General features: G+C 46.1%; 2 protein-coding genes across 6 annotated transcripts in view; one reads left to right on the forward strand and one right to left on the reverse strand.

Moving 5' to 3' along the window:
• Ndufb3 (NADH:ubiquinone oxidoreductase subunit B3) overlaps positions 1 to 1,532 on the reverse strand; it is a 5,583-nt gene extending 4,051 nt beyond the window's left edge. Inside the window, exon 1 of one of the 4 annotated variants that reach the window (XM_026788870.1) lies at positions 1,263 to 1,511. The gene's annotated coding sequence lies outside the window, so the exon portion shown is untranslated. Of the gene's footprint in view, positions 1 to 673; positions 861 to 1,246 lie in introns of those variants that run through there. The other 3 variants (XM_026788871.1, XM_026788869.1, XM_026788868.1) reach the window with 3 other exon arrangements.
• A 129-nt stretch (positions 1,533 to 1,661) lies between these two features.
• The window catches only part of Fam126b (family with sequence similarity 126 member B), a 53,281-nt gene continuing 49,411 nt past the window's right edge, over positions 1,662 to 5,531 (forward strand). For both annotated transcript variants that reach the window (XM_013353476.2, XM_005366339.2), the window contains exon 1: positions 1,662 to 1,726. The gene's annotated coding sequence lies outside the window, so the exon portion shown is untranslated. The remainder of the gene's footprint in view (positions 1,727 to 5,531) is intronic.

The following is a 5,531-nucleotide window of genomic DNA, read 5'->3' on the forward strand; positions in this document are numbered from 1 at the left end:
CTCCCGAGTGCTGGGATTAAAGGCGTGCGCCACCACCGCCCGGTTAGACTATATCTTTAAATGAGACTACATTTAATATATTAGATGACTTTTTTCTTACTTTTAGCATCTACTAGAAAATTTAATACTACATTCATGGCTTCCATTACGTTCCTATTGGATATTGCTACTTGAGAGAAATTTCTGTATGTATATGACAAGGAATATGTTTTATCAGACTTTTTTCAGAAGGAAGCACACATAACTTTATCAATGGGGTAGGTGCCACCCCATCTTACAGGAACACTGTTTTATTTACTTGAGACAGTCTTACCTAACTCAGTCTGACCACAAACTTGATATGTATTCAGAGATGACTTTGAACTCTCAATTCTTCTGTCTCAATTTCTCCCAAGTGCTACAAGTGCAGACCTGTGCGTATGCCTGGCTCCTATTTTCAAAGGAATCTTTATTTAAAGCCTCATTGATTTGTGTATGCACGCGTCCATATAAAGGTCAGAGGACACCTTAAAGGAACCGGTTCTCTCCTCACAACACGGGAAAGGTGAGTTACACTGCACTGAGCACTCAACGGCGGGAAATCATTTCCCTTGCAGGACCGCTCATTTAAGGACAGTAAAGAAATAAACTCAACAAAGACCGAACGTGTAATGATGGAAAACTGAAACGCTACCTGCTTATGTCAGAAACCAACTTAGAAGTTAGGTGATGATCAACCTCCACCCAAGGTGGCTTGTTCTAATACAGGACGTGTTGGCTTACTTTCCCTACGGGATGCTTCTTCCACTCCGTGTAATTTCACAGGGCTTTCAGGTATATAACTGAAATTCCCCTCATCCAATTACTGAGATGACCATAAAAATATAAGAAAAGCCGAATGAAATGCTATTACTTTGGCACCCAATCCGTAACCGTAGGACTATGTAATGGACGTGATTTTGTGAGGCATCTGGTGGAATTTTTCTAGGTTAAGCATTTTCGGATCGGGGACTGTTCTTTACCCCCCCCCCAAAAAAAAAGCCAGAAGGCGAGGAGGAAACTGCGGGTGACAGCGGCGGGAGTGGAGGTCGGGGTGTCTGGGGTTGAAGCGCTATAATAATCATCGGGGCCTCCTCCATCCGCCTCCGCTCAGCTCGGGCGCACTCGGCCGCAGCGCTCCCCTCCTCCCGGTCCCTCTCTGCACTCCCCCTGGACCCAGTCTGGATGATTTCTAATCCAGAGGTCGCCCACCAGTTCCCTAAATTACCTGACAGCAATCTGACCTCTCAGGACACTCACTATTCAACCTTCCAGACGGAGCCAACCGGAAACGGACGTTGTCGACGGGCGTTCCTCACCGCAGGAAAGCGGAGGAGTCGATAAGCGTTCCGACCACGGCGCAAGGCTCCCAGACGAGGGAGAAAGACGACGGCGTAAGAAAAACTGGACATCGAGACCGTTTGCCACTCTCCGCTGCCAGCATCCGACTGAGCTCGGGGACGCTGAGGAGACGGGTAAGAAAAGCGCGTTTTCCTTGTTCCCGGGCGGACTCTTTTAGGCGGCGCACCGGAGGGCGGGCCGAGGCGGCGGCGCGGCCAATGGGAGCGGCTGTTATTGAGCGAGCCGGCCCACTCAATGAGAGGGCCGGTTGTTATGCTGCAGTTGGCAGGCTGCTGCGGGAGGCGGTGGCGGTGGCGGTGGCGGTGGCTGTGGCGGTGGGAAGCCCGAGGCTGCTGCGGGGTGACAGGTAGGTGGGGGACGCGCACGGTGCCGGAGGAGGAGGTGTCAACTCCGGCTGCGGTTGCGGGAGCCGGCGGGGGGCGGATCCCGAGCCCTGCACACCCGGTAGCCAGCCCGGGAGGGTCGTGAAGAGGAGGCGGTTTGGGGCTCAGTGCGTGTCGTGGGGGCGACTTGGGGGGCCTAGAGAGGGCGACGAGGGTGTGGGTGGGGAAGGAGGCAGGAGCAGGGCGCGGGCGGTGAGGGCTGAGGGGATTTCTTGCAGGAAGCCTCAGGCTAGAGAAGGACGCGGCGTTTGCAGACACCTGAGTGAAATCCTCGGGGTTGTTGTCAGGGTGCGGAGGAGGAAGAGGTTTCTTGGTGGTCGGAGCTAGAAACTAGCGGCTGGTACATTATGTAACCCCTGGCAGTTATTTTTTTCTCCCCCCCGAACAACTCGACCCAGCGTCATGGAAGAGGAGCTCTTGCAAGCCGTTGATAGACGTGATCAGTTTCTTGTTGTCGCTGGCTCCCGTGTTTTCCTACCCAGGCAGGCTCTGGAGGAGGAGGACAGCGTGAAGGCAGAGTAGTCACGAAGCGCTTATCCCAAATAAGGACTTGGCTTGAGACAAGACAAGACACGACGTTTAAGCTCGAGATGGGCGAAATGTTTTGTAGTACACGCACTGGCTGCTTTGCAGCGCAGGAACGGATAGAGTGTTTAACCTCCAGCAAAGTGGAGAGCCTTTTAAATCCAGAGGGGAAGGTAAACTCAGATTAGAAAACGGACAGTAAGTTAGTTGGTCGACAACTTGCCCCCAATATATGGATGCTAAGGATGGTGAAAATAAGACGGTACTCTAAACAGGGGAGAGCCACCTTTTGAGTGATTTGCTTCGTTAAGTCTGAGGAACTAGTTGTGAGTTGTAAATTCACGGTCTGAATGGTGGGATACAGTACCAAAACAAACTCCCGTCTCAGCGTGTGTTGTGGAAGGGCTTTTGCTTGTATAGCTCATTGGAAAACTCCTCTGAGAAGACTGGGATACAATTTTAAAAGCAGCACTATAAATTGCTGAAGAGTAGGCTCTTGACATGTTGCCTTCAAGTCAGAAGATGAGGATTAACGTAGTATCGGGAAGTGTCTCTTCTTTCTGGGCTTGTTTTTGAACTATATGTTAGGACAACTTTCTAAGATCTGATTTTTTTTCCTACTCTTGGTCATTTGTGTTCGCACATATAAAATCAGAATTTTTGTTTTTTCTCTCTCAGAATATCTTCTGAAACTAAATGGGTGATTAGGATTTGTTTTGAAATGTCCAGTGAACTGAGGTATTTGTTAGCGCCTTAAATACAGTTTTAAAATGCTGGTGTTTCATTCCTCCTCTTATCTTTTTACAAGAATGATGTTACCTTAGCCCTGAAGAAAACATATTTTTGCCTTAGGTGAAATACTCTCGTGCTTTCCATACCTGTGAACAAATTTTTGCCTTTAGATGGGTTGATTTAAGAGAGTGTGTGTCTCTGTTTCTCTTATGTAACCAGCCTACTCTAGCTATCTAAGAGAACTAATGGCTGATTTCTAGTGGCCAGTAGGTGTCATCGTAGACTGCCGTAAATCGAACAGGCAGTAGGGAATTACCAAATAGTTTAAAAAACACTATCCCAAATTATCATTTACTAGGATCTGGATGGTTATAAATCATAGAGATTTTGTTTTCTGAAATATTTCCATGTCAAAACCATTGGTAAATAAATTGAAACATTGGTTGTAAGGAAGTATTAGTGCTTGCTTCAAAATGGATCTTGAAAATTTTGTTTTTTTTTTTAAATATAACCCTTAAGCTGCCCCCTCCCCCCAGTCTCATTCCGTAGACTAGGATGGCCTTGAACTCCCAAGTACAGGGGTTAAAGGCAGGTGTGACACCACAGCCAGGCCCACAAGCTGTCCTAGTGAACAGTATGGGTTTGTTTCATTGTTAGTACACAGCTTTGACATCTTCTTGGAGTATATGAAGTTCTAGAATAATCTTCAGCCTGACCGAGAGTTATTATAGAAAAGCACTACATAATTAAAAACTAAATAATATGATAAAATATGGGCAGAAATTTCAACCCAGTTGTATTGTCAATGCAACAAAACAGTATTTTGCTGCTCTTTTAATGCCAGGACAACAGCATTGTTTCCTCTACATCTTTACCTGGCAGGTAGGCCTTTTACTTTTCCCATGACAGGAACGGAATACTTCTCGGTGTCTAAAATGTAAAATCTGTGAAAACGGTTTCACTGACTGTTGATACACTTCTTTGCTGTGCAGCCATCTGATGGGCCCCCTTTCTAGCTCTATTCCTATGCTCGCTATTAATACAGTGCTTCCAAAAAGGAGGGAGGCTTAGGGACTGGTGAGCTGGCCGGGCAGGTATAGCCCCTGACATGCAGGCGTGAGGACTAGAGTTTGGGTCTCCAGGACCCACATAAATGCCAGACGGGCGTTGGTGGCCAGTTCATAATCCCGGCACTTGGGGGCCAGAGACAGAATCCCCAGTGCAGCTGGCCAGCTGGACTAGTCAGACTGGCATGCTCTGGGCTCAGCTGAGCGTGCTGCAGTGCACATGAAGTGGAGCGTGGATGAAGAAGCCGCTGGTGTCAGTCTCTTCCTTCACATGCGTTCTCATCTGCACATATGTGTGCCCACACATCACATACATGCACACAGCACACACACAGGAGTTGGACCTACTGAGAATCCTCTATGAAGATAGCAATATCTCAAAATATCCAGGAGGTTTTTTAGTTTTTAAAAAAGGGGATACACATATGTTGTATCTACGCTTCCCTTAAGAGTCTTAGTGCAGGGAGGGATGAAGGAAGGAGATGACTGATTTGGTTTATATCTGGCCTTCACTTTAGAATCTGATCCAATCCAGCTTCTGTCACACAGCGCTGCGAACCAGTAACAGCAGTGTTAACTGTGAGCCAGCTGCCAAATCTGCCAGCATTTTATAGTCAATAAACTGTTTCCATTTCATGTCGTAGCTGGGCAGCTTTTCTAGCCAGAAGTTGAAGTTGCCGAAACGAAGGATGTGCTGAACGTTTTGGGCTGAGTTGGCACGTCACTGTTTTCCATAAGCCAAGCCATTTTCTTTCACAAGTTGGCCCTATACGAATTAGTTTGCACAGATGCCTCCTCACCTTGTTTCTTGATGTGTCAGAAAGCTGTACTGTCCTTGAGTTAAACTAAAATTGAGAAATAACCTGCTGGTGGCAGTGCAGCCTTTAATCCAGGCCCTGGGAGGCGGCAGCAGCAGGTGGATTGAGTTTAAAGGCCAGCCTGGTCTACAGTGTGAGTTCTGGGACAGCCACGGCTACACAGAGAAACCTTAAAAAAAGTAAATTTAATTTAAAAAAGAATTGCAAGTTTACTTGATTAAACAGTTTTCAGTGAAACTTTGATGTAATATGTAGATTGCTATATGAACAGGTGTTTGCTCAATAATAGGTAGTAAACGTAAAATTACAAATCTTTTGACCTTAACATGGGTTAAGTTTAGAAATTCATGGACTTTAGACCTAATGTTTAGGGGTTTGGCTGTTTGGAGACAAGTATGAAAAGAACAAGTAAATGGGAAGGAGTATAAATTAGATGTCTAATATATAAAGTGGTATGGTTTAAGTGTTCATAAAATTATAATAATTTTTAGATTCGAGGATTAACTGCCAAAATAACAGTCACAGAATATGGTAAAGGGCACTGACATTGGCTGGTGAAGGTGGGTCACCAAATAGTCATTTTGTTGCAGAGTAACTGTAGCCTTCAAAAAATTTAAATGTTAATT

The sequence above is a fragment of the Microtus ochrogaster genome, unplaced genomic scaffold, assembly GCF_000317375.1.
Source record: "Microtus ochrogaster isolate Prairie Vole_2 unplaced genomic scaffold, MicOch1.0 UNK8, whole genome shotgun sequence".
In the NCBI taxonomy this organism is placed as follows: domain Eukaryota; kingdom Metazoa; phylum Chordata; class Mammalia; order Rodentia; family Cricetidae; genus Microtus; species Microtus ochrogaster.